General features: G+C 43.8%; 1 pseudogene; it reads right to left on the bottom strand.

The window, feature by feature from the left end:
* LOC144767353 (DBIRD complex subunit ZNF326 pseudogene) overlaps positions 1–26,021 on the bottom strand; it is a 98,387-nt pseudogene extending 72,366 nt beyond the window's left edge.
* Between the last annotated feature and the right edge of the window lie 470 nt (positions 26,022–26,491).

Here is a 26,491-nt window from a genome sequence, read left to right as displayed (position 1 = left end):
ACCATCTGAAATTTAGTTTCTTCCCCTCCACAAGTCGGAGCACTTTTGTTTTTTCTTTATTCAGTTCCAGGTTTTCTTGTGACAAGTAGGAGGATAACATGTTTACTAAGCATTGCAAACCAATTGGAGTTTTGCTTAGTAGAACTATATCGTCGGCATACTGCATGATAGGAACAGGAAGGTTGCCAAGTTTCGGGGCGTGGTTCTCCGTTACTTCTAAGTTACGTCCGATATCTGCTAGATATAGGTTGAAGAGACTGGGGGCAAGGACACAGCCTTGTTTTAAGCCATCCTGTGTCTCGATTTTATGTGTGAGGCTGGTCCCGTTCCCTTGTTTAACCTTTGCCCATGTTTCGCTGTATAGGCTGGTTATTGCGTTTATTAAATTAACTGGCATCCCCCAATAATTGGGAATCATTTACGAAACTTACCTTAGCAGATTGATTTTATTAAAATTATACTTTTAGTCCGATTATTATTTTCTATGATTTGTGAGTATTAATAAGCTCTATCCCCAAGTTTGTACATATTCTTGGGGATTTGCCATACTTAATGGGATATCTATTTTACATTTTTTCTATTAGGACTTGGATTTACTATATGAATACACAATATAGGTTTTCCCCCGCAATTGGATGGGAGGATTGATGGCCTTGCATTCACTCTTATAATACTAAGCACATGGTGGGTATGATAAAGCTTCTCCTCTAGCCTATCCCAACCAGTGCTATAGTAATATAGTCTTTCTTGCACTGGCATAGTCTGTCTGATATTCCAGTTTCATCATCGCTCTCCCTTTCCACTCTTTTTCTCTCTTTTTTTTGCTTAGGGTTTCAACTGTTTACAGTTTTCTAATTTTTGTCATAATTTCTTTTATATTTCATTTTCTTTTTGGGATTAGTCCATATGCACATATTGCACTGTGCTGTTTGTTTCTAATGTATATGATGTACTGTCACTACGGTATGTGATAACCATGTATGTTAATACTTACAGAAATGTGTTTGAATGCATAGTATGTCTCAAATTGTTCTTTTTATCTTGTCTTGGTGCTTTGTTCATGTTTAAAGTAGAACATCTTTGCTACTATATTTAACACTGTTTTTAGTCTAAATTGTGGATATATATGTATCATGGTGATACATGACGATATGTTATGTTTTTAATCATGTATTTACATATATGTACCTATATTTATATATGTGTATTAATGTCACTCTAATGCCCTGAAGAAGTCTGATGTATTGGACAAAACGCATTGGCTGGTCTCCCCTACACACGCATATCACGTCTGAATCTATAATTATTGTGAATAAACCAGATTTTGAAATACATCTCCGAAATTGAAGCTGAGTTTTTTGGCTACAGTTAAATGTTTAAGTATTATTTGGTGCACCGGTTGAGCTTTGTCTAAGAATTGAATAGTCCTGCTAGAACCGCACCTTGACAGTGGGTGCTTGAACTGTGTGCACATTGACGCATGTAGGGCTATTGCCCTCATTATAAGAACAGTGGGGATAGCGGTATAGGTGCCATTGCGATAGGGGTTCCACTGTCGTGTTTAGCTTTTGACTTCACTGCTTTTATCAACAATCCTGCTTCTCTTCACTTCTGTATCACTCAACAACCCACCATCTTTTAACTACTTTGTCTCTCTCAATATACCTTGAATCTCATCAGTGTCACATCTATCTACAGACTCAGCTATTCTTCGCTGCCCCATTTCTTCACAGCCCCTTCCATCTTTTAACTGCCATGTCCCTCGCACCTCCTCAAATCTCTTTCATTCCTCTACAAACCTTGTGGGTTTTCACTGTCACATCTGTCTTGATCATTTCTGACTCTTCACTCTCCCATCTTGCTAAAGCCCCAGCATCTATTCACACCTCCATCTAACTATAGTCTTAGAATCTCTTCAAGGTCCCATCTGTGTGTCAGCAAACCCTGCATCTTCACTTTTCATCCCTCATCTTCCACTGCAGTTTTCACTACCCCATCCATTCACATGCCTCTTATTTAAATACAAACTCTTCAAAACCCCTTGTTCTTTCATACTTGCTAATTACTCTGGACCACCTTTGCAGCTTCCGCATCTCTTCTTAGTCCCATCATCTCCCTACAGTGCCATCATCTCAAACTAATCCAGTCTTTTTACTTTCATCAGCATCAGTGGTAGTATCTCATAACAAGTCCAGTACATCTAGCAGCAACTCTAGTTACGCTTAAGTTCGCTCCAAAGCCCCAGAACCTTTTCACACCTGCACTTTCTTCCTGTAGGCCCACCATCCCAATAGCTGTAGATCTCTTATTTAGACTCGTCTAACAGTCACATCTCTCAACCGCTTAGCATTGATCCAAACCCCAATTTTTCTCCACATAATTTATCCACACTTTAAGCATTCCTACATAAATTATTCTTTAACGCAGAAGCGATTTTTGGGGAGGAGTTTGGACAAGAACTCTTCATAGGAAATAACAAGCATTTGCAATGCAATAGGTCTCGCATTTTCAAAACTTTGACCTATTGGTATCGTAAATGACAATGCCTTTCAATATTGCAGGTTTTTCAAACACATAAAAGGCACGGATATTTACAATGCCATTTGCGTAAAATCTTGCAAATGTCAGACCTATTGCATGCTTGTCTTGTTTCTTGCCTTCTTTGTTTCCTTTATTGTTTCCTTCTTTCTCAAAGGCAAGAGGCTAGCATGTATGGCAGAACATTCAGATTTTTTAGCTCTGTGTTAGCCAAGACCTTTTGATTTTATCAAAGTTATGTGCATGACATAGTTACTTACAGGGATTTTCAGCCATAATTCATCTATTCTTCTGTGGCAGTGTCCAGCATACATCAAGGCCCAGGTGCAATGCGTCAGCCATCTTCAGCCATTGTCTGGCTTCAATCTGAGTTAGGCATGCTGCTCTATCACAAGGAGAACATCCACACACAAAATAGTTCCCTTCTGTGCCAAGGAGTATTAAGGTAATGTATGTTTTTTTGATATTCAAAAACATATTTACCGTTGGCAATTTTTTTTTGTTTTAGATTTAAGAGGGCCCAGCAGTTTCCTGAACAGTAAATGTTTTTTAAAAAACATTACAAAACAAATTCGCAAAAGGCTGGTTGTCAATGCCTGACCTCTTGGTTTGGCAATCCTTGCATTTTTTGTTCTGCTTTTAAATATGTGCCTCCCATATCTTTCTTTCTTTTTCACTGTTCAGGAATTTAGTCTGTCATCCCTGACACTTCTCACATCTACCCACACCTATTCTGTCTCTCCTCACCACAAACAATCATGACACCTAAACAAGAAACCCAATATCAACTCATCATCAATCATTTCGAATCTGACAACAATAACTTTGAGATTGTCCATGCCCCCAAACTCAAAACACTAAACATTAATACACCCTGATACTGTCATTGTCCGTAAATATCACAGCACTAAGTATTGCCCCCTAAAAATAAAAAAATTAATTCTCTAATGATGCCATAGCGAACTATCAATTTCCAAGAGTTTCTAAGATCTCATATGACAATAGACATTGATTCCTCTGTGCATTTCATCCTGTGAGTAAAATGTTAATTAGGAACGTACTTATTCATTGAATAACAGTCATAGGCAATCAAATCATGATTAGTAACAACCCAATCGTAATACCTTGTGAAAAACAATGTCATCCCCCTACTGTCATCGCTTGGATTTCTGCCCTAGGCAAGGTACCAAGACCGTCTTCCTGACCCTCTGGAACAACATACTAGAAAACAAAGTCCAACCTGACTTGAACATGCTTATCATCCTTGACCTCTCATCTGAAATTGACATCATTGATCATAACATTCTTCTACATAAACTCCATTCTGGGGTCAATGTCTAAGATAACCTCAGGTGTTTCACCCCCTTCCTGTTGATATGCAGCCAGAGAGCAACATCTGAATTTCTTACCTCCTCAATCATCCCACTTACCCAGGTGGGTTGGATGGAGACACACCCATGTCTGTCATGCTTGCTATTGAACATCTACTTGTTATGTTAATATGTCTTCTAAGGCGCTCGATTACCCAAGGGTGTCTTGGCACTTGCTTTGATAAAGGAGAGAGAATAAACAGATATGTATAATCTAGCAGAGGCTGAAGAGGCAGGTCTTCAGATGTTTCCCAAAACTTAACAGATTGGGTGCATTTTTAATGTGTAGTGGTAAAGCATTCCACACTTTCGACGTGCCTAGAAAGAAGCTCCTGCCTCCGAAGGTGGAAAGTTTGAATCTAGGTACAACAATGTGTCAGACGCAAAGTTCTGCCTGTGGTGTGTCAATAAAAACTTTGTTGAGGACAGTTGGGGCTTAGGCAATAAAGTGCCTTGTGTCCAACGCAGAGTGCTTTAAAAATGCATCTCTGTCTGATAGGGAGCTAGTGCAGGTTTTTAATGGCTATGGCTTTGGAGTGAGTTTAGGGTATCTTTAGCAGGACTCTTGCGGCCACATTTTGTTGTACCTGTAGCCTGTTAAGGATGTGCTGATGTGCAGTGAGTGGTAAGTCGTTGCAATAATCCAACTTAGACATAACTCGTGACTTAGTAATAGTTTTTTGCAGGTGCAAGGAAATAAAAGGGAGGATCCTTTTTCGCATTCTCAAAGCGAGGAATACCAAGGATGATAGGGAAGAATATTGATTTGTGTAAGTTAGTTTATGATCAATCAAAACTGGCAGGGGCAGGAATAGGGCCCATCTCTACTGGCCAGCAGGATGGGGTCCAGAAGAAAGTTTGTCCTCCAAAGAGTATTACTTCGGTTTAACTTGCAATTACTTCCAGACAGTTCCTGTTCATCCATGAGCTGACTGCCCTTCTCAGTGTCATCTGCATAGGAAGTCAAGGAGAAGCTAAAGCTTTTGGTTATATTGGCCAAAGGGGATATGTAAATATTAAATAGGGAGGGACTTAGTGATGATCCCTGAGGGACCCTGCAGGGAAAGAAGAGTGAGATGCAAACTCATCAAGTCTGAAAGACTGTTCTCTGTCAGAGAGAAAGGATTTAAGTAGGTCCCAGGCTTTGCCGATAACATTGATTTCAGATAAACGGTTTAATAGCACTCCATGATCTACCGTACCAAATGCAGCCGAGAAATAAAGTTGGATAAATGCCGCCCGTTGGCTCTGATCGAGCGACTGCCTGATCTTTTCGGTTGTTTCCGTGCTATGGCTGCTGTGGAAACCAAACTGAGTAGTGTCTAAGTGGTCTTAGTTTGCAAATGGTCCACCAGCTGAGTGTTTATGATCTTTTTGATAATCCTTGAGGGAACTGGGAGGCATAATATAGGACAAAAAATAATTGGACTTTTGGGGTCCAGAGTTGTATTTTTTAATAATGGGAAAATTTAGGCTCTCTTCCAAATAGATGGAAATTGGAAATTGGTGAGTCAAAGTCATAAGCAAGAAAATGAATATAAGCTGGGGCCATAGTATACGTCTCTGAGACAGTCATTTTGGATGGCACGTGTTGTCTGGGGAACCGGACAATGCTGTTCTCAGTCAGTTAGTTACCTATTCTAGGGTGGGTTGAATAAATTTACAGAGATTTGATCATTTCTTACATGTGATGTTGATAGCCATAATACTGTCTGATTTGGGAGTAGAGGTAGAGAATATTTGTAAACTGCTTCCACCTTTTGTAGAAAGAAGTCCGCTAAACTGTTGCAGAAGGATTGGCTGCTAGAGTTAGTCATATAGGATACATCAGTTGGCAGTTTAGTCACTGTTTAAAAATGTTCTTTTGAGGAACTTTTTGCTTCCTCTATCTTTCTGGTGAAATTGACATTTTCTCTTTGAGAATAAGAGACTTGTACACAGCTAAGCAGAGATTGTAACTAGTCTTCCCTGTCTTGTTGTAGTTCTGTCTCCATATTTTCTCCTGCCTACGGCAGTTTTGTTTTGTGCCCTTAGTTCATCTGTGAACCAAGGGGCTGGGAGAGTCTTTTGTTTGATTTTTCTCAATTTAGGTGGTGCTAGTAGGTTGATTGCTTTATCAACCCATGTTGTATATCGGGAAACCGCTGTATTAATATTGGTGGAAAGAGTTAGAAGCAAGTTCTTAGGTTTTTCAGCCAGAAGATCTCACTTTATGGTATGCCACATGCAGGACATATAATTGCCAGGCTTGGTTGAAGGTCTATTGTTTGGGGGTTACATGTTAGCATAAAGAAAATGGCACTATGATCCGACCATGCTAGGTGAAGAATATTAGAAGTGGTTAGGGCAGTATTATGTGTAAAAATTCCATCTAATATTTGGCCTACGTGGCGTGTAGGGCCATCTGCTGTTTAAACTAGACATGGTCTGGAGACAATTTGATGTTTCCAAGTCGTGAAGTTCTTCTAGGTGAAAGTTAAAGTTGTTTAAAATGGTGAAATTGGTGGACAGACTGTGTTCTTCCAGGAGGTTGGTGATTTCCCATGTGAAAGGGGATCTGGAACCAGGAGGGCGGTATAGAATTATGCCAGAGAAAGAATCTGTATTTGTTGAAACAATTTTAAATGAGAGCTCTCCACCCTCCTGTGTACCCAAAATCTCTACAGCCACTGTTATGTAGGAAACACTCAAATTTATAGAGGCGAGGACAACCAATTTACAGATGTAGCCAAAGGTCTACTTACTGCTGAGACCTGGATAGTGAAGCAAGTCCCAAAAGGTTTCCCCTCCATTAGGTTTCCTTTAGCTTTTGGAACCATGTATCTAGCTTGTGAGTCCATGGTGCATGGAAAATTGAAAGGGGTTACTCCAACCCTCAAATGTGCTTAGCTGGCATAGAGGAGCCATTTTAGATACCAACGCATAGCTGCCAGAGGCTCAAACGTTCCCCATGTTGCTCAGAAAAAAGCAAGAACCATCACATCTATATTAATATTTTACGGTTCTTTATTTAATAGTACTTACTTTGTTGAAGACAATTCTAGTAAATATTAGAAAAAACATTAGAATGACTGAATAGTAGAAAATGTAAGCAAATAGAAAGTGTTAAAAATTGGGTTTTTAGTTGGCAGAGGTAAGTACCTTTGTCCAAGTAGGGATCCTTCTTCCTAGTCAGGGTAAGGGGGATACACTTCTAAAATAACCCCTGCTCACCCCCTTGGTAGCTTTGCACAAGCAGACAGGCTTATGTCAGAGACATTGTGCAAAGCATTTGTGCACACATGCAGTAATATAGTGAAAAAACTACAAATGGACATTACACCAGTTTAGAAAAAATAGGTAATCCTTATCTAAATCAAACAAGACCGACATGACAAAAACCAACAATACAGTAATAAAAATATGACTTTCAAAAGATAGAAATGGTTATTCTCAAAGCAAATTGCAGAAGCAACACTTTTCACACAAAGGACCTTGGATGCATCACACGCACATACAAAAGGGTCATAGGGAAGGTGAGGTGTGGGTTCCTTACACACAGGGAAAGTGTTGCGTCCGTTCCTTACTGCTGAACAGGGGAGGTGATGCGTTGGATCCTTACTGGAGAGGAGGTGATGTGTCAGTTTCTTACTGCGTGGAAAGGTGATGCGTTGGTTTCTTGCTGTGTCCCACAGCAATGCGAAAGACCTGGCACCTCGATGCATAAGGATTTTGGGATGATGCAATGGTTCGTGCAGCCACACAGCAGTGCCTGAGTCGGATTTGGTGTGGTGATCTCGACCTTCGTAGATCTGTACATTTGATGCAGTGTGGGCGATTTCTCGGACATGCGCAGCGTTAGTTTCATCGGCAATGCATCGGAAACAAGAGCGTATGGGTCGCACTACTCTTAGTTGTGTTTCTTTTCCAGCCCCACACAACAGGAACAACCTCCAGAGGCCCAGAACAGCAGCAGGCAACTCCTGGAAGGTCCGAACTCCCACCAAGGAAGTTCAGGGGAGCTGGTGGTGAAGTCTTTCTATCCCTGAGATTTCAGAAACAGGAGGTAAGTTCTACTTTAAGTCCTCTGAGATCTTCCTCAAGCAGGGGACACAGCACACAGCAAAGTCCTTGTATTTTCCTTGGCAGAAACAGCCACTGCAGGCCAAACCCAGACAGCACACAACAAAGGGGCAGTACTTCTCCTGAGTTTCTCCAGCTTTTCTCCTTGGCAAATTTGAATTTGTATATTGCAATGATTTTAATTAATTGTGCAAATAAATTTTACTTACTTACTTACTTACTTACTTGGCACAGGTTCCTCTTCAGTTCCAAAAATGATCTAAGAGTCTAGGGGTCTGGGCCTCATTCTTTATGACACCAATTCCTGTGTTCGCTTGTGGCAGAGAAGTTTTTTGCCCAGCCACAACCAGCTCTGTCTTCTCTGGCGCCGCTTCCTGGCAGGAGATGGAGACACCATTGCAAAAGGCAGATGAGGCCCATTCAGGTGTGAAAGAAATCTCCTCCCCCTACTCTGAATGCAGCACATGACTATTCAACCTAGCCCTGACTCACCCTGGAAAGGCAGGACACACTTCACCCTGCCAAGTGGCTGTCTGAACAAAATGCACATCCCCAGCTCCTGTCACTCCAAAGCCAGACAGTCAATACACAAACCTATCAGAGGTGCACAGGATGGCAAAGCAAGAAAACTCCTACTATCTAAAAGTAGTATTTTCAAACCCAGAATGAAAAAATCCTCCGTTCTAAAAGATGCATCTTTATATTCTGAATTCAGGAATACTAAACTTGACCTTTCAATCTTGTCCCAATGGGAAGTTATATTTATAAGATGTTATAAATAAACTCCCATTCTATCCTATGGGACAGAAAGCCTTTCAATAGTGAAAAACAAAATTGGCACTATGTCACTATCAGGACATGCCACACACATCAGGGCCTGTCCTACCTTTCACATACAGTGCACCCTGCCCAAAGGGGTACCTTGGGCCTACCTTAGGGGTCACTAACATCTAAGAAAAGGTAAGGTTAGGGCCTGGCAAGTGGGTGCACTTGCTAGGTCGCAGTACCAAACTGCGCACAGACACTTCAGTGGCAGGTCTAAGTTACATTTACAGGCTGCTTATGTGGGTGGCACAATCAGTGCAACAGGCCCACTAGCATCATTTGATTTACAGTCCCTGGGCAACACTGCTAATCATGGAATCACCAATCCATTACAACAATTCACAGGGAGCACTTGCACTTTAGCACTGAACAGCAGTGGCAAAGTGCCCAAAGCATCTAGACCAGCAAAAGCAAAGTCCAACACACAGCAAAAACACAGGAGGCAAAGGCAAAAATACAGGAGAAACTCACACCAATGATGCAAGGTCTAACAGACAGTACCTCACATTATAATAAAAGCTAAAAAGAGTCTACCTTCAAATTTCTGTAGATTTGGTAGGCATGAACACCAACTTGCAATCCTCTTTTCAAAGTTCAGGGGCAGGGCACTCAGACTATCATCAGACAGAAAGTCTTCCTCGAGTGACTAAAAACCAGGATTTCCATAACCTCTATCATTCATCAAACATGATAGCAGTCTTTGTTATATCCCTTGCTTGACATCAGGCTTTAACATAATATGCCTGACTTTCGGCAGTGCTAAAACTTTAATAAGATTGATTTATGTTCATATGTTATGCGCAAGCAAAACACAATCATCAAGAAGCAAAAAAAATTCACTAATGAGATCTCTTCTCTTTTTCTGATCTGGAGGAGGCACACAACTGATTCATTATCCGCAGTGGGTGTGATCTATCTTGCCTGTTAAGTTCTTATTCAAGGCCAGAATCACGATTTTCATCACCTACTTTTTTCTTCCACTCCTAACCCTTACCATAGCTCTTCTTGCACTGCAGAAGCCTGCATTCTATTGTATATCAATGATAACTAATATCTGTCCTTCTTTTCCTTCCTCTCATATTTATCAAGGATGCTGTTTCTGTGACTGACTCGGGGCCTCGCTGCCTTCCGAGTCTTACAGCCTGTTAGCACATTCTTTTCGTCCTGTCTTTAAGTCTGCAGTCAAGAAACTCCTTCTGGAGCCAAGCCCACTGCTTCTCCTTCTAAAACTCTTCCCTCCACTCTATTTCAATATGTATGTCTTCATTTGATATCTTGCTTGCTTTTTCTCTCTTTCTTCTTACATTTTCCCATCCTTCTTTAATTCTGCTACCATACTTACTTCTTAGAACGCATTGTTTTTTACTTAACTTTCAATCTTTCTGTATACTCATAAAATTCTATTCCTTGACCAACCTGAGTTTCACTGATGCCGCTCTGCTATCAGAATCAAATTGCTTTCTTTATTCACTTCATAATAAGCAATCTTCTTTCATATCACTTCTGGATCATTCTTCTGCTTGTAACACTGTGGATCGTTGCGTTATTTAATCTTTTCATTCATCCTTGGGTACTGTTCGTATTTGCTTTTCTTCTTACCTTCATGAGCACTCAGTCTTGTTTCTGTCTCTGTGGATGCTGCTTTTAAGTTTGGGATTCTATTAAGTGCGGGTCTGAGTCCGCTTTTTTTCTCCCTTTAAACGGTTGTTTACTATTATTTCTCCCCTAGTCTTGATTTTCACTTTTATAATGATGAATTTCAAATCTTCTTCTCCTTTTTCTTTTTTTCTGCATGTTTTCGTGAAGGTATTTCCATACGCTTGCTGGCAATTGAGTGGTGGGAGGCTTTTCAATTTTTGTGCTTAATCCCAGCACAGCAGAGAATTCCTTTTATCCTGCTCCACTCTCCCGTCCCAGTTTACCTTATTCATTTTCCTCCTACCACTGCACTTTGTTCTTCGTCTACAGTTAACCTGGGGGTTCTCTTTAATTTGTCCCTGGGTTTTGCTCCACAGATTATGTCAGTTAGAAAAACCTGCTGTTTTCATGTGTTAAATATATATAAATTCAAACCTCTCATTAATTTTTTGTCATTAAAACCGTTTTTGCCCTACATCCAATCTGCCTTTTTAGGTCTCGCACCTGGCAATTACAGCGCAAAAGCGCTTTCTCGTCTGCGAGACCTATAGTCACCGTCTCTGCTTCCCAGGTGACAAGAGATGGGCATGCGCAGCATGACTGAATCGGATCAGGTCGCAAGCAGACAGCATGCCGGAAACACGCGCGCGCACACACAGACACACGCGCACACACAGACACACGCGCACACACCCTCTCCCACACCCCCTCCCCCCCAACTCACCGGGCTCTTTCCGCTACAGGCTCCGTCTCTCCACTGAATCAGCATAACACGCTGGTTGTCCCTCTCTCCCTTGTCAGCGGGTCAGTGTCGGAGGCAAGCGGGGCTCACCATGAGCATGGGAGCCCCGCTAGCTCACACGCTCACTTCCGGCTGGCTTCGCGGGCACAGGAGCGCGGGGTAGGCTCCCGTCTGCTTTCTGTCTTTTTGCGACCCCGCCCCCATCCCAACACAGGTTGCCTGGCTACCTGTCCAAGCTGGACTGTGGCGGTGAGTTCGTCAATTAATGTGCTTGTTTTTATGATCGAGCTTTCATCTTGAGTGTTTGGCCGTTATGTCTGCACGTTTAGTGTTGCATCTTTTTGTTTGTTTTTACTATATCTTTTTGTTATCGCACATATCCCTGGATCTTTAAAGCGATCCTTCTACGTGTTTCAGATCTGATCACGGTATGATTTGTATGTTGTTTTATATCTGTGCATGGGTCCGTTTTATGTCTTCTGCTTGCGTATTATAGCTGGATGTTAAATGTGCTATCTCTACATGTTTGCTTGTTTCAGTTATCACTGCCTGGGCCGGCTGATGTGAATCCGTATTTCGAGAGCTACCTCTGTCTATTACAGATCCGATCTCTGTATGCGTCGGCTGTTGTCTGCATTTTTGTGTTAGTTATATCTCTTTATGATCCAGCTTTTATCATTTGAGATTTGCTATAGCTCTGCACATTGTGGGTACTCTCCTTGCATGTTTATTTCTGCATGTTTCCTGTGGCATATCTGTATGCTGCGTGGAACTCTGTATAAAGTTGAGGAAGAGGTGCTACTTGGCTTCGTGCCGGTATATATTTCATAGGGCAGGTGTGACGTCGAAGAATGTGGGATTCGCTGCATTTCGTGTTTTTTGTTATATCTCTTCATGATCCAGCTTTTATCATTTGAGATTTGCTATAGCTCTGCACATTGTGGGTACTCTCCTTGCATGTTTATTTCTGCATGTTTCCTGTGCCGTATCTGTATGCTGCGTGGAACTCTGTATAAAGTTGAGGAAGAGGTGCTACTTTGCTTCGTGCCGGTATATATTTCATAGGGCAGGCGTGACGTTGAAGAATGTGGGATTCGCTGCATTTCGTGGTTTTTGCTGTCTTGCATCTGGTTTTTATACAGGCCAAGGTGGAATATCTCTTTATAGTTCTCTTGGTTTACTGTAGGTTATGTTATTAAGTGTTATTCAAGGTGACAACAACAAGGCAGCTACAGGATCGTTTAGTAGAGCTGTCTAAATATTCCGAACTCTACTCTGTAGGTGAGCTGCACATTTTCTGTTTATATACAGATGTCTCTGGACTTCTTACATAAGACAGGCACATGTGTACTGCTTACATACCAAAGTCACTCATACTCTCCCTAGACATGAAATGCTACTCATACAGAGGACCGTGGATACACAGGTTATACAGTACGGAAGGGAATAATACATATGCTACTCGCAAAGGTCAGTCCTGAAGAGAGCACTCATATAGGAACAGCCTATACACTTCTTAGAAAGGACTGCCCTGGCGGAGCCACTCACATAGGAGACCTTATGTAGTCTTTAGACAGGATAGTCCACAAGGTACCCCTCGTAGATGACAGAGGCAAGTGCCCTTATATAGGAGAGTCATTGTATTCCACTGGCAGGAATCAGGTGCCTGTGCATGTTTCATATAGGATAGCACATGCTAATTCCTCTAGTGAGACCTGAATTGATACATTCTTTGTTTAGCATGATCACTGAAGTGGTATTCATACATAGAAGAGCCATGGACACTCACTGTATGCCAGACAGCCCCATGTATAACACACAGAACCTGTACTCCTTAAAGAGGAGATCACCTGGTACTTCACTTATCCGGGGGCCCTGTTCCATTTATCTCGGTCTGCCCCGGGATAGTGCTCTTCTAGGAAAGGGGTCCATGCACTTCTGTGGGGCAAATCCTCTAGCATATATCTTATATAGGAGAACCGCATGTACACTCAGTATGAACACATGACAGACCTGGGCTATCCCTTTGCTGGGGCAGTTGCGCGCTTTATAAAATTACGTTATTATTATTATTATTATATGAGATAGGTGTCCTCACAATTGCATCGGACACTCCTTATAATATCACTACGATGAGCCATGCGTACACTTTTTGGGCAGGATAGCCCCTGCATCTCACTCATATATGAGAGCTGGAGAGCTACTGGTACACTGCTTATATAGTACCGTTCCCTGGGTGCAATCTGAAAGGACAGGTAATGCTCTAAAAATAGTTTAGGGGATACCTCTCATACAGGAGGGAGAAAGGCCTGTACATTTTATTCAGGACAGCTCACTGGATAGCGCCATGATATGAGAGATGCCCTTATACCTGATATAAAACAGCCGATGGGATACCCCCACATAAACAACAGACACCCGCACATCCTGTATGGAGGACATCCCCTGGATACCACTAATGTAAGACAGAGCCCCAGGGCACTTTTAAACAACTGCTCCTGGGATATCCCTCCCGTGATGATATCCTGATTGAGTGAAGTGTTATGTTGATGACCGCCAAGGTCAGTTGTGAGCTGCTAGATTAAGGACCGACTGCAGCAGATCTGATCAAATATTGCCTCAGATGAAAGACAGCAATTTCTCTTGGGCTTATTTGTGATAGGTGCGCCCGCTGAAGAGCGTGTGGATCTTAATACATGGTGCCCAGTGTTTGATTTTGACATTGGTAAATCACACTTGCTGGCTACGAAAAAGAAATCGCTGTCTGTCATCAGAGGCAATATTTGATCAGATCTACTGCTGTCGGTCCTTAATCTAGCAGCTCACAACTGACCTTGGCGGTCATTTATTTATTTATTGGGCTTTTAAAGCGCGACAGCTACCCAAAAAGGGTTTCCCGGCGCTAAAGAGACACTAAGCCATTTGAACTGATCGCAGAAATCAGGAGAAAGGCGGGTGCAAGTTACTGATTAAAAAGCCATGTCTTTATGGCTCTGCGAAAGTGGAAATAGCGAGTTTCCAAGCGTAAGTTCAAAGGAAGAGAATTCCAAAGCTTGGGGCCCAACAGGGAGAAAGATCTTCCCCCAATTCTAGCTCAGCGCACTTTGGGCACACTAAAAAGGCCTTGAGATGCATATCTCAGGCAACGAGCAGGCGTGTAGGTGTGAACAAGGGCTTGTAAGTATCTAGGGGCATTGCCCCATTTGATTCTATGCATAACACTCAGTGCCTTAAATTTGACTCTGTTTTCAATTCTTAGCCAGTGGAGTGCCTTAAGATGATCAGACATGCGTTCCATTCTGTGACACTTACAAAGTAATCTTGCAGCAGCATTTTGCACAAGTTGAAGGCGTCTCATGACAGCCTGTGATGACCCCAAATATAGGACATTCCCGTAGTCTAAACGGGAAGTGATTAGCGCATTTACCACAGCCTTCTGTGTGTCATCAGGCAACATCCAAATGATTTTCCTGAGCCACCTCAGAATGGTAAAACAGGTTGATGTTAAGTTAGTAACTTGGGGCTCCATAGTTAGGCCATTGTCGATAATAATGCCAAGATTGCGTACTTGGTGCGATGGAACGGGTAAGGAACCCATTTCTGAGGGCCAATGTCTTGGGCTCCAGAAATTCTGATTTGGACCAAATATTAGAACCTCCGTTTTACCTCCATTCAGTTTGAGCAGTGTCCCTCATCCATGTTGCGATTATACTAAGACCTGACTGCAAGAGAGAGGAGGCGTCATGACTTCCATTTGAAAGGGAAAAGACAATCTGCGAATCATCCGCATAGGTGAACATGTTTAGACCTGCCGCTTCAACGATCTTGGCAAGAGGGGTTACATATAGATTGAAAAGCAAAGGACTCAACACCGAGCCCTGAGGGACTCCAAAGGGGGATAGATGGACATTTGAGGACGAGGTGTTGGAGGTGATCTGAAATGTCCTCAGTGTCAAAAATGATGCTATCCAATCCATTGTTTTGCCCCTGATGCCTATGGCAGAGAGAGATTTAAGCAGAATGTTGTGGGAGATGGTGTCAAACGCTGCGCTGAGATCAAGTAGAATCAGCGCAGCGGAATCTCCTCTATCTACCAAAAGACGAAGGTTTTCCATCGCCCCAAGCAGTGTTGTTTCTGTCGAAAAACCAGGGCGAAAGCCCGACTGGGAGGGGTGAAGTATGTCATTTATTTATTTATTTTCCACATTTATTAAGCGCACAGCTACCCCCAACGGGGGTGTCCCGGCGCTGAGGAATGCAGATCGAGGGGGGGGAGTTATTGGCCCGAAAATAAGAAAGTTTTCAGTTTTCCCCTGAATTGAGACTCGATGTCAATGAGCCGAAGGCTGATGGGAAGGGAGTTCCACAATTTTGATACTGCCACTGCAAACGCTCTGCCACCCTTTCTCGCTAAGCGGAATCTGGGGGTGAGCAGAAGGCGAAGGTGGTTAGACCTAAGATTGAGAGAAGATTGGACTGGTTTTAGTCTATGTCTCAGGTATTTTGGGCCTTTTCCGTTGAGGGCCCTAAAGGCTAGGACCAGGCCTTAAATTTGACACGGGCAGTGATTGGGAGCCAGTGCAGTTTCCTCAAGTGGGGGGAGATTGAGTGTCGATAGGGGACTTTGCAGATCAGCCTGGCAGCGGCGTTCTGCACAATCTGCAGCCTGTGAAGGAGGTAGGCTGGAAGTCCTACATATAGGCAGTTCGCATTGTCCAAGTGCGAGGTGATTAGGGCATGCGTCACTGTCTTCAATGCTTCCGTGGGGAGGAAGGGGGAAATTTTCCTTACCATGTGGAGTTTCCCAAAACATGCAGAGGTGACTTTCTGGATCTGGGTTTTAAAAGATAAATCATTATCGAACTGGACTCCAAGATTGCGAGCCACTTTTACCGGAGAAGGTGGAGGGTTGAGTTCCGCAGGCCACCAAGTGGCGGGCGGCAAGGGAACAGTTTGATTAAAAAATAACACCTCAGTCTTATCCGTATTAAGTTTTAACGTGTTTGAGGTCATCCAGGCCACAATATTGGAGAGACAGGTTCTAAAATTTTCAGAACCAGATAGCGAGTGATCTCTAAGGGAAAAGATAAGCTGCGTATCGTCAGCGTAGGATATCACTCTGACCCCCAAAGACTCGATCACCTTTGCTAGGGGTGCAACGTAAGTGTTAAAAAAGAGGGGGCTGAGGACAGATCCTTGGGGCACCCCGCAGCCTAGAGGTTTCCTGTCTTTAGACCAGAAAGGTCGGCACCAGACTTGTTGTGTACGGTCTGTAAGGAAAGAGGTAATCCAGGCTAGAGGGGTGCCACAAATCCCCATCTCTCGGAGTCTGTTCAGGAGGATGGTATGGGAGACCGTGTTGAAGGCTGCGGACAGGCCGAGGAGCACAAGCATGGCTACCTCTCCCCTGTCCACAGTCTCCCGCACGGTCTCCGCCACCTCCAGAAGAGCAGTCTCCGTGCTATAACCGGTCCTAAAGCCGGATTGCGAATCTTGTAGCAGGTCATTGCTTTCAACATAGTCCGAAAGTTGTTCTTGCACTATTTTTTCCAAAATTTTGGCCGGTTTAGGTAGCAGAGATATCGGGCGATAGTTACTGAGAACAGCAGGGTCTGAATCAGATTTGTTTAAAAGAGGGATGAGGATTGCCTGCTTCCAGGTCTCCGGAAACTGGCCTGATACGAGAGAGGAGTTCCAGATCGATAAAAGGGGCTTTACAATCGCAGGAGCGACTGTAGAGAAAACTTGAGCAGGCATAGGGTCTAAGGGTGAGCCTGATTTGCATAATTGAAGTTTATTCATTGCCATGTCAAGGGTGATGGGTTTGAACGCCCCAAGCCTACTGTCCTTGGGCGTAAGATCGACGGGGGGTATGCCCTCTATGTCTGGGTTACTCGCTACATTAAAAGAGGCATAAATGAGGGTAATTTTCTCATGAAAAAAATTTGACAATTTATCGCAAAGTTCTTGACAGGGTTCTGTCTTATGCAGAAGGGCAGCGGGGTTGGTAAAATCTTTCACAACTTGAAAGAGTACCTTGGCCGAATTGTCTGCAGATTTAATTTTTTGGGCAAAGTATTCCCTCATAGGCATTTGTGAAAAATTTTTAGTGCCCCTCTGTACGTTATTTTGGCGGCTGGATCATAAGAACGGCGCCAAAGGCGTTCAAGCCTTTTGCATTTACTTTTTTCTTCCCTCAACAGCTGGGAGAACCAGGGGGCAGAAGGCTTGGTTCTGGCTGAGGAGAGGACAGTGAGGGGGGCAATGTTTTCAATGGCCGTAGTAAGATATTGATTCAGATTAACAACATCCTCATTAATGTTCGTAGAGGGTTGCCAATTGAGTTTGGCTAAAGCAGGCTCGAGCACCTCCAACGTTACTTTGAACCACTTTCTTCCCGTCCTCTCCATCCTACAGACCGGGGTCGCAGTAGGTGGGAGTATAAGGTTAAAAGGAATAGTGAAGTGGTCCGACCAGGTCACGGGAGAGGGGCCAGGGTGGAGAGGCCAGGAAGATTCGTAAAAATAAGGTCTAGCGTGTGGCCGGCCGTATGTGTGGGACCCACAACTTTCTGAAAAAGGTTAATGCCCTCCATGGTTTCTACCATGGAACACGCCTTTGCGCAGTTACTGTCATCGGCATGTACATTAAAATCCCCCAGGACAGTAAAGTGAGGGTGTTTTAATGAGAGGTCAGCTAGGATCGTGAGTAAATCTGAAATGTGGATAGGGGGAGTGCTAGGAGGGTTATAGATAAGTACCCCTGCACAGATAAGGAGAGCTGCCTCAGAAATGCTGAAGTACATGGCTTCAATGGGTCCCAGGTTGTCTAGTTTTCTTGAAGAGATTTTCCAGTGGGATCTAAGGATAATGGCTATTCCTCCCCCTGCTTTTGGTCCAGGTCTATTCAGCCCAACAAATTGATAGTCAGGAGGGACTGCAAGAGCAATATCAGGGTGCGAGGCATCTTTAGTCCACGTTTCGGTAAGGAACATCAAGTCCCAGGTATTCGCTGTGAGGGAAAGCCAAATGTCGCTAGCATGTTTAGGCAGGGAACGGCAGTTGACTAAGCAGGCCTTTACTACCCGCGGAGGAGTGAGAGAGCAACTCTCTCTGGCGTCCCTGCATGCATGACGTGGCGACACGCGCAGGGAAAATTGGCAATTTGGGCAAGTATAACGTTGCTTGGCTAGCGCAGGGTTATACCTTGTATGGTTATCAGCTAATGGAGGTCTAAGGACTAAGAGACTTTCTCTGGACCAGCTGCGTCGTTCTACCGGATCAAATAGGGCATAGTAACCAGCGCTGGGCGTGGGACAGGCGCGGACGGGCGCAGACGGGCTTGCCTTAGGCGCGCCTTCGGCGCGCCATCGGCGCGCCCGCTGCGTGTGCGCTGACACATGGGATATATAGGAAACGGAGCTCAAGATCAGCTCCGCCCCATGTGCTGCCGGAAACGCCCTGCGCGTTCTGGTGCCGGTCTCCACGCCCTCCACTCAAACAGCACACAGCTGCGGGGACCGAGGCGGGAGCAGAGAGGTAAACTGTGTATGTGCAAAATGGCAAAATCAAATGTCATTCACCTCCGTATACCTAGCGAGATGACCATGGACGTGTTTCTCCAAAACTTTGGAGAAAATAGGAAGGAGGGAAATGGGCCGAACATTGGCCAGAATTTTAGGATCGGCTGTTGTTTTTTTTAGCAGAGGTGAGACCATGGCATGTTTCCACATGGACGGGACCTTTGCCGTGGAGAGGGATAAATTCAACGTCTGGCAGATTACGGAAAGTTGTGGAGTATCCAAGAGTCTGAGTACGGAAATAGGGAGGGGGTCGATTGGAGAGCCAGATTTCACTTTCCCTAAGATATCTTGAAGGCTTTGGACATTCATCCTAGGCCAAGATGTAAGTGGCTCATAAGACAGATCTGGCGAGAGGGAGCTACCCTCCTCCCTGGGGCCGAGATCTGAATTACTCACGGCATATGCCTGGTGCTGTTTGAGGATGTCCTGATAGATGGTCTCAATCTTATTAGTGCCAATTCTTCACATTGATCATTATTCAAAGAAGAGGGTTTGGCTGTGGTGTTAGAGCCTGCTAACTCTTTTACTAAATTGAACAATGTTTTAGATTTGTTTGTGGCCTCAGAGATTGTCTTCGCCACGTACTTGGCTCTAGCTGTAATGCAGGCTTTATGATAGAGTTTAAGTTCATTCCTGTAGATCAAGCCGGCAGCTGAAGAATAATCTTTCCTCCAGAGGCGTTCCAGACGTTTACATTTGGACTTTTCGGCCTTCAAAGCCTCGTTATACCATAGCGCTGGAGAATTATGGGTTTTGAATTTATTATGAGCCAGTGGCAGGCACGTGTCTAGGGCTCCCAAAAGCCACTTGTTTATCTTCGTGGCTACTATCTCCATATCCTCTGTGTCGAATATCTCACCAAGAGGTGCAGAATCTAAGGCTGAAATGAAGAGATTTATGTCCAGCTTCTTCCAATTCCTTTTTCCGGACTGTACTAACGTGCTGGGAGAAACAGAAGCCACTGAGTCAGGCACGCTAAATTTGGTAAGAAAGTGGTCTGACCAATGTAGGGGTAGAGCTGGAAAGCAGTGTAATAAGGGAAAGCTGGAAAAGATTGGGTCTAAAAGATGCCCGCCTATGTGTGTGGCTCCCGAGTTCCACAAAGTTAAATTCATGGCAGCAAGGTCATGAATTAAATTTCTGCCTGGCTTATTCAATGGGTCATCAAAGTGTATATTCAAGTCTCCTATGATGGACAGGTTGCTATAGTTTACCAAGACCGATGCAGTCCAGTCAACAAATTGAGTGGCCCAAGATTGTACTGGACCTGGTGGTCGATAGATCGGAAGGCCAGTAAGAGTAAAATTCGGGTGTAATTGGAGTTTAAAAAGGGCCATCTCACAGGCGTTTAAAGAAATTGGTTCCAGAGTGCATTTCAATGATTTTTTAACAATAATTGCTATACCACCCCCCACTCCCGTTGATATATCTTGTCTAACAATTGCATAATTTGACGGTATGGCTTCCACAATGTGAGGGCCCGCACTATCGTGTAACCAGGTTTCTGTGAGAAATGCATCCAGTGTGTCGTCAGACAAAAGGTTGTAGATATTTCTTTTATGTTTGCTAAGAGACCGACAGTTCAGGCTCCCTAGAAGCCAAGTTTGTAACGGCTTGCAACCTGTGGATAAGTGTCGGCAGGACTGATGGACCTCAAGCTGAAAGTTGCAAGTAGAGCATGAAATGGAACTTTGCCTATCGTTCGGTAGGATCTTACAGTTGTGATTAACAGGGAGTCGCAGGGAAAGTAACATATCAGATGGATAGGCCCTCAATGCTGGTGTATTTACTCCAGGGGTTTGGGGCCCTGGGCCCGGCCTGGCGCGGACGGGCGCAGACGGGCTTGCCTTTGGCACACTTTCGGCGCGCTGACGGCGCGCCCGCTGCGCTTGCCCGCTGCGCGTCCGGGGAAAGCACATTGATGTAGGGTGGTCGGGGTGTGGCCTCACGTAAGTGGGCGTGGCCAGGGGGCTTGGCACGCTATGGCGGCGATGGCTTTCGCAAACCCGCGGCGGCGCTTACATCCGCTGCGTGGGAGAATTCCCACAGGAGTTAGAGTGGGAAAGTGCCCAAAAGTGAGTAGCCAATTATATTAAAAACAATCAAATACAGTGCTTTTTTAAAAATAATCTGCAAGCGATTCTCCCGGCTTCCTCCTCAGGAGAGTTCAGTGTTCTAAGGCGCGGCTTGTAATCAGCGTGACTTTTTTAGGCAAAAGAGAAGGTAGGTGTGGCCTCACGTAAGTGGGCGTGGCCAGGGGGTTTGGCGTGCGATTGCGGCGATGGCTTTCGCAAACCCGCGGCAGCACTTACATCCGCTGCGTGGGAGAATTCCCACAGGAGTTAGAGGGGGAAAGTGCCCAAAAGTGAGTAGCCAATTCTATTAAAAACAATCAAATACAGTGCTTTTTTTTTTAAAAATCTGCAAGCGATTCTCCCGGCTTCCGCCTCAGGAGAGTTCAGTGTTCTAAGGCGCGGCTTGTAATCAGCGCGACTTTTGTAGGCAAAGGAGAAGGTAGGCGTGGCCTCATGTAAGTGGGCGTGGCCAGGGGGCTTGGCACGCGATGGCGGTGATGGCTTTCGCAAACCCGCGGCAGCGCTTACATCCGCTGCGCGGGAGAATTCCTACAGGAGTTAGAGGGGGAAAGTGCCCAAAAGTGAGTAGCCAATTCTATTAAAAACAATCAAATACAGTGCTTTTTTAAAAATAATCTGCAAGCGATTCTCCCGGCTTCCGCCTCAGGAGAGTTCAGGTCATCAACATAACACTTCACTCTGGCTATCATCACGGGAGGGAGGGGCATCTATTCTATCCTGTGTGGGAAGGGCTTTAAGTGGGCTGGGTCTCTCTGAGTATGAGCACCTGCAGTTTTTTTTATATACAAGCCATAGTTTCTGTTTATTTATCTTATGCTACTAACAACCATTGACAAAGCCAATAGTCATGACTTGTTGTAGATATGATGTTACTTGTTGTATCTTATCTGAATGCAATGACAGAAACCGCAAAATACAAGTCGGGCCGCACACTGCTAAGCACAGATTTTTAGCTAACGTGTCTTTAAGCCACGCCCTTAATTACATTGATCACGCCCCTTTGAGAGACCCCCAACAGTTTTGATTGAGTTACTCCCTGCACAATTTATAAAGCACTTCTAAGTGATTTCTACTGGACCATTGTTTTGTATATATTGCCTTCATTACTCCAGTTCCGCATATAAGAGAGTCACCCTACACCCAACATATGCCTGTACAACTAATCTATTGATTACAACTACTACCGGTAGGACTGCGCAGTTCATTAATTGTGTCAGCAGGGCCATTGATTGAGTTACTCCCTGCACAATTTATAAAGCACTTCCAAGTGATTAATACAGGACCATTGTGTTGTATATATTGCCTTAATTACTCCAGTTCCACTGCAATATAGGGTGCCCCTTTGAGAGACCCCCCCCCCCCCAGTTTTTCATCCCACTCAAAGCCCTGTGTGTGGGTGATAACATGTTTTTTTTACTGATCTTGAACGTGAATGACCTTGTCTTTAATAAACAGATGACATTTAGTCAGACCGAGGTTAACGCTTTTTTTGTGTGTAAATCTCTCCTATAAAATTCTGTGAGCTGTATCATTTCCCCAAAAATTGTCTTTGAAACGGGGCGACCCGTTGAAGGCGAGTTCTCCATTCAGAGTTGAATACGTGCAGAGAGGCGCTGGCCAGGGAAGCTCGCGCCGGGACCGGAAGGGGGCAGAGGGCAGTTGTGACAGGCAATGCAATAGGTCTCGCAGTTGTTGGAGTTTGAGCCATTGGCATTGTAATTGGCAATGCCTTTTATTTACGTTTTATAAACCAACACATAAATAAAAGGCATTGCCAATTACAGTGGCAGTGGCTCAAACTCTAACAACTGCGAGACCTATTGCATTGCAAATGCTTGTTTTGTCAGTTGTCTGTACTTTGTCTTTCTTGTACCTCATCTTTATTAATTATTTTGCATTATTGGCCCCTCTGTTAAGGAACCAACTTTCTTACTCATTGATATCTTCTTCTAATTTGCTGATTGTTAGCAATGTGGTGTAAGTGCAGATGTCTAGTGAAAAGCTAAGGCTGTGAAAGGTAATGATTCTCCCTATTTTAATGTTCTTCTTCCAGTTCTTAATTGTTATTAATTGATGCTTGTCTTTTAATTATGTCTTTCAATCATGTTTTTTAGCTTACTTATTTATACTTTTAAATGAAATGGCCCATATGATGTATTTCCCCCATCAAGATGCGATCTGTTCCATTAAACTACCATTTGTCTTTTTGACTATTGTACCTTAAGATCTCCATGAAAAACGTACTACAATTTTGTTCCCAATCCTCACCGTTTTGAACTTTAGTAGTCCATTGTATTGTGTGTTGTCATTTATGAAATTGTGCTTTTACAGCAGCAATTGCCGAAATAAAGTTTACATTGACTTGACTTGAAATCAGTTCAAGAAATCATTACTCTATTTATTATCAGTCGTAGCCTTCGCCCTTGATCAAAGTGCTCTGTACTTCATTTTTAGGTAGGCAACTTGAGTGTGTACAGCGATTTGAACAAAAGTGCTGCGATAAGTTAAATACATAGGTCTTAAATGTTGATTATTGGTGATGCAGATGACAATGTGACATAATGCATGCGAGCCAAATGAGTCAATTTAATTACATTTTTTATTATGAGCTGGAGTTCCTGAGAGTTCCACATTCAAAGATATATCAAAAATGCTCGGTTTTTACAACTTATCCGGAGCTATAATAACAGCAACAAATAAAAAAACATATAAAACCATAAATATGTCAATTTTGATGACCAATACGAGATACTAGTAGCTTTCTACAACTAAATGTGCAAGTACGCAGATGTTAAACCAATTTCACCGTTATGGTGGAATACTGATATGTCAGTTTAGGTCAAACTGTATCCTGAAATACTCTAAAAACTTTAACTTTGTTATACAGGATCTTAAAATTCCATATATAATATATTTTCAAGGCATATACAGAGACAGAGTTGTCATTGTACATCCTAAATACATAAGTGCGCAGCAGATAACTTAAAGTGCAAATGCAAAAACATCCTGCAACAATTTCTTTTAAAATTAATGATTAATCGAGCTCAGATGAACCCCAGGGAAGAAAATACAAGCAGTCACCTAAACGATGCACAATACATTCATTTTGCAAAACAGTTTAAATGGCAGCATACATGATATCAAAAGTTCAAGTGCGTAAGTGCTATGCCAATTCCGTTCATCCATTGATCGTTTACGGAACCAGCTAACAGGGAAGATATATATATATTTTTTTTGTGGTGTAAGAATTTATTTCACATTGTCTCATAAGCAAATTACATTGTCGTCGCCTACAACCACATGGGGCCGGCTACATATTGACACGAGTTGGTAAATGCAGTGATTGCCATACACGGCCCATCAGCCGACAACCAGAGGTCCGGCGGCGGTTCGCGAAATACCCTACATATGCGTATCAAGACAAAGCTGCACTCGCTGTCAGATATATTCCTGTTCTTACTTTTTATACATTTTATACGGAACTATAGTAAAAAAAGAAAACGAAACATATACTTATAATAGGAAACAAAGTAATAAAACCCCTATAACTCAAGGCACTGTGTCACAGCATTCTCCCCCCCATTACACATCAAATAGCAAGTTTTATCGCATCACCGGTAGTTGCATCCCATCCCTCTTTAAGCTTCCCGCTCCGATGAAGTTGTTAGCAAGTATTGTCTGAAAGAGGCCCAGTAATCTCTCGGGCGTGAGCTTGCCGGCAATTCTTCCTCGTAAGTAGTGAGTGTGTCACAGCAATATGTGAGATCCTCCAACCAGTTTTTCATTCTGGGCTTCAGTTTACTGTTCCAATGTAATGACACTCTCCGCTTTGCCATTAAGAGAGCTACAACACAAAACTTACGCCTCTGTGCTCTCAGCTGCGGCACTATACCTAATAAACAGACTTTGGCCGTACACTGTAAAGACGCCCCTAGAATGTCATTTAGTGCCTGTATCACTTGCTCCCAGTAGCTCGCCACAGGGCGACATCGCCAAGCAAGGTGTACAAAGTCCGCACCTTCCTGCCCACATCTGATACAGTTAGAGGTGTCTCTTAAACCATACCTGTGTAGTCTGAGTGGCGTATGATACATTTGGTGGAGATATTTATAGTGGATGATTCTTAGGTTACCGTTGGGCGTAAGCAAACCCGTCAGTAAGCAGGTGGTTTCCCATTCCTCCTCCGAAAGTGTGTCTTCCAATACTTTGCTCCATCTTTCCCTTGCCCCCTCAGTGTTCCCTCCAATGTTTGTCTGCGCGCTAGTGTATAACCTGGACACTAAATGTGTGGCTCTGGGCGTTGTGAGAATCAACTGTAAAGGGGCTAATGTCGGAGGTTCTGCCGGAAAGGTGGGAAAATGTTCTCTCATCGCCCTCTGTAATCTATAGTAATTGAAACTAAAGAGCATTGTCGGGTTGCTAATATAATCTAGTTTGTCAAGGGTCTGAAACATACCATCCTTATACAAATCCCCCAGTCTGTCTATGCCAGCGTTCTTCAGTAATTCCATTCCAACCCGTTCCTGCGTGACTGATAAGGCCGGGTGGTGGGCCAGTGGGAGTGCAGGTGCGTATAACGGCAGGCTGTGTGCCACCTTGCCCAACAATCTCCACGCTTCAGTTGTGGCGTTGACCGGGTTGATATCTCGAGCATGTAATCGAACTCTCTTATGCGGTAAGATACTGGTCAATGGGATAGGGTCCGCATCACCCGCTTCCACCGCAACATGCGTTAGGAAAGGTATTTCATGGTGCCAGTAATGCGCGAATTGCGCCTGGGCGCATATGTAATAAAGATAGAGATCTGGAACCTTAAATCCTCCCTTAGCATATGGTAGTGTCATCCTGTGTAGGTCTAACCTGGCCTGCTTCCCCGCCCAAATGAGATTTAACACGAGGGTTTTGATGTTACGGAACACCTCCGCAGGAGGCTTGATAGGGATGTTGTTAAACAAGTAAAGGAACTTGGGCAGTAGCACCATTTTCACAATGGCAATTCTGTCCGCCAGTGATAGCGGCAGCTTATTCCACCGTTTGATCTTATCTTCCAGTGAGGATATGGTTCTCCCATAGTTAGTGCGAATAACCAGTTCCGGGTCCCTGTGGAACCATATTCCCAAGTATCTGGTCGGTTCGTCCTGCCATTCTAGAGGATAGTCCAGGGCCATCGGGTGAGTACCATCTGTCAGCGTCAGAATGAGGGACTTAGTCCAATTTATCTGAAGTCCAGAATACTGGCCAAATTTTATATATTCGCGCAGTAACGGGTTAAGATGCTGTTCCGGGTTTTTAACATACAGTACCATATCGTCTGCGTACAATGATATGTGTACGGGGCGCATTGGGAGTTGTATGGCTGAGTAGTGGTGATGTTGCCTAATTTTGCAAGCCAATGGTTCAAGTATGAGGGCAAACAGCATCGGGGAGAGCGGGCACCCCTGTCTGGTGCCACGACAGATTGCGATTGGGTCTGAGAGATGTCTGTTTATTCTAATGCGTGCAGTTAGGTTCGTGTATAGCATCGTTATCCATCCAATAAACAGTGGTGGAAAACCCATTCGCACGAGTACTGCATGTAAAAAGGGCCAGCCTATCGTATCGAACGCTTTGACCGCGTCCAATAAAACTGCTACCGCCT

This window comes from Lissotriton helveticus, chromosome 7, assembly GCF_964261635.1.
Source record: "Lissotriton helveticus chromosome 7, aLisHel1.1, whole genome shotgun sequence".
Taxonomy (NCBI): Eukaryota; Metazoa; Chordata; class Amphibia; order Caudata; family Salamandridae; genus Lissotriton; species Lissotriton helveticus.
This window is presented reverse-complemented; position numbering and strand designations above follow the sequence as displayed.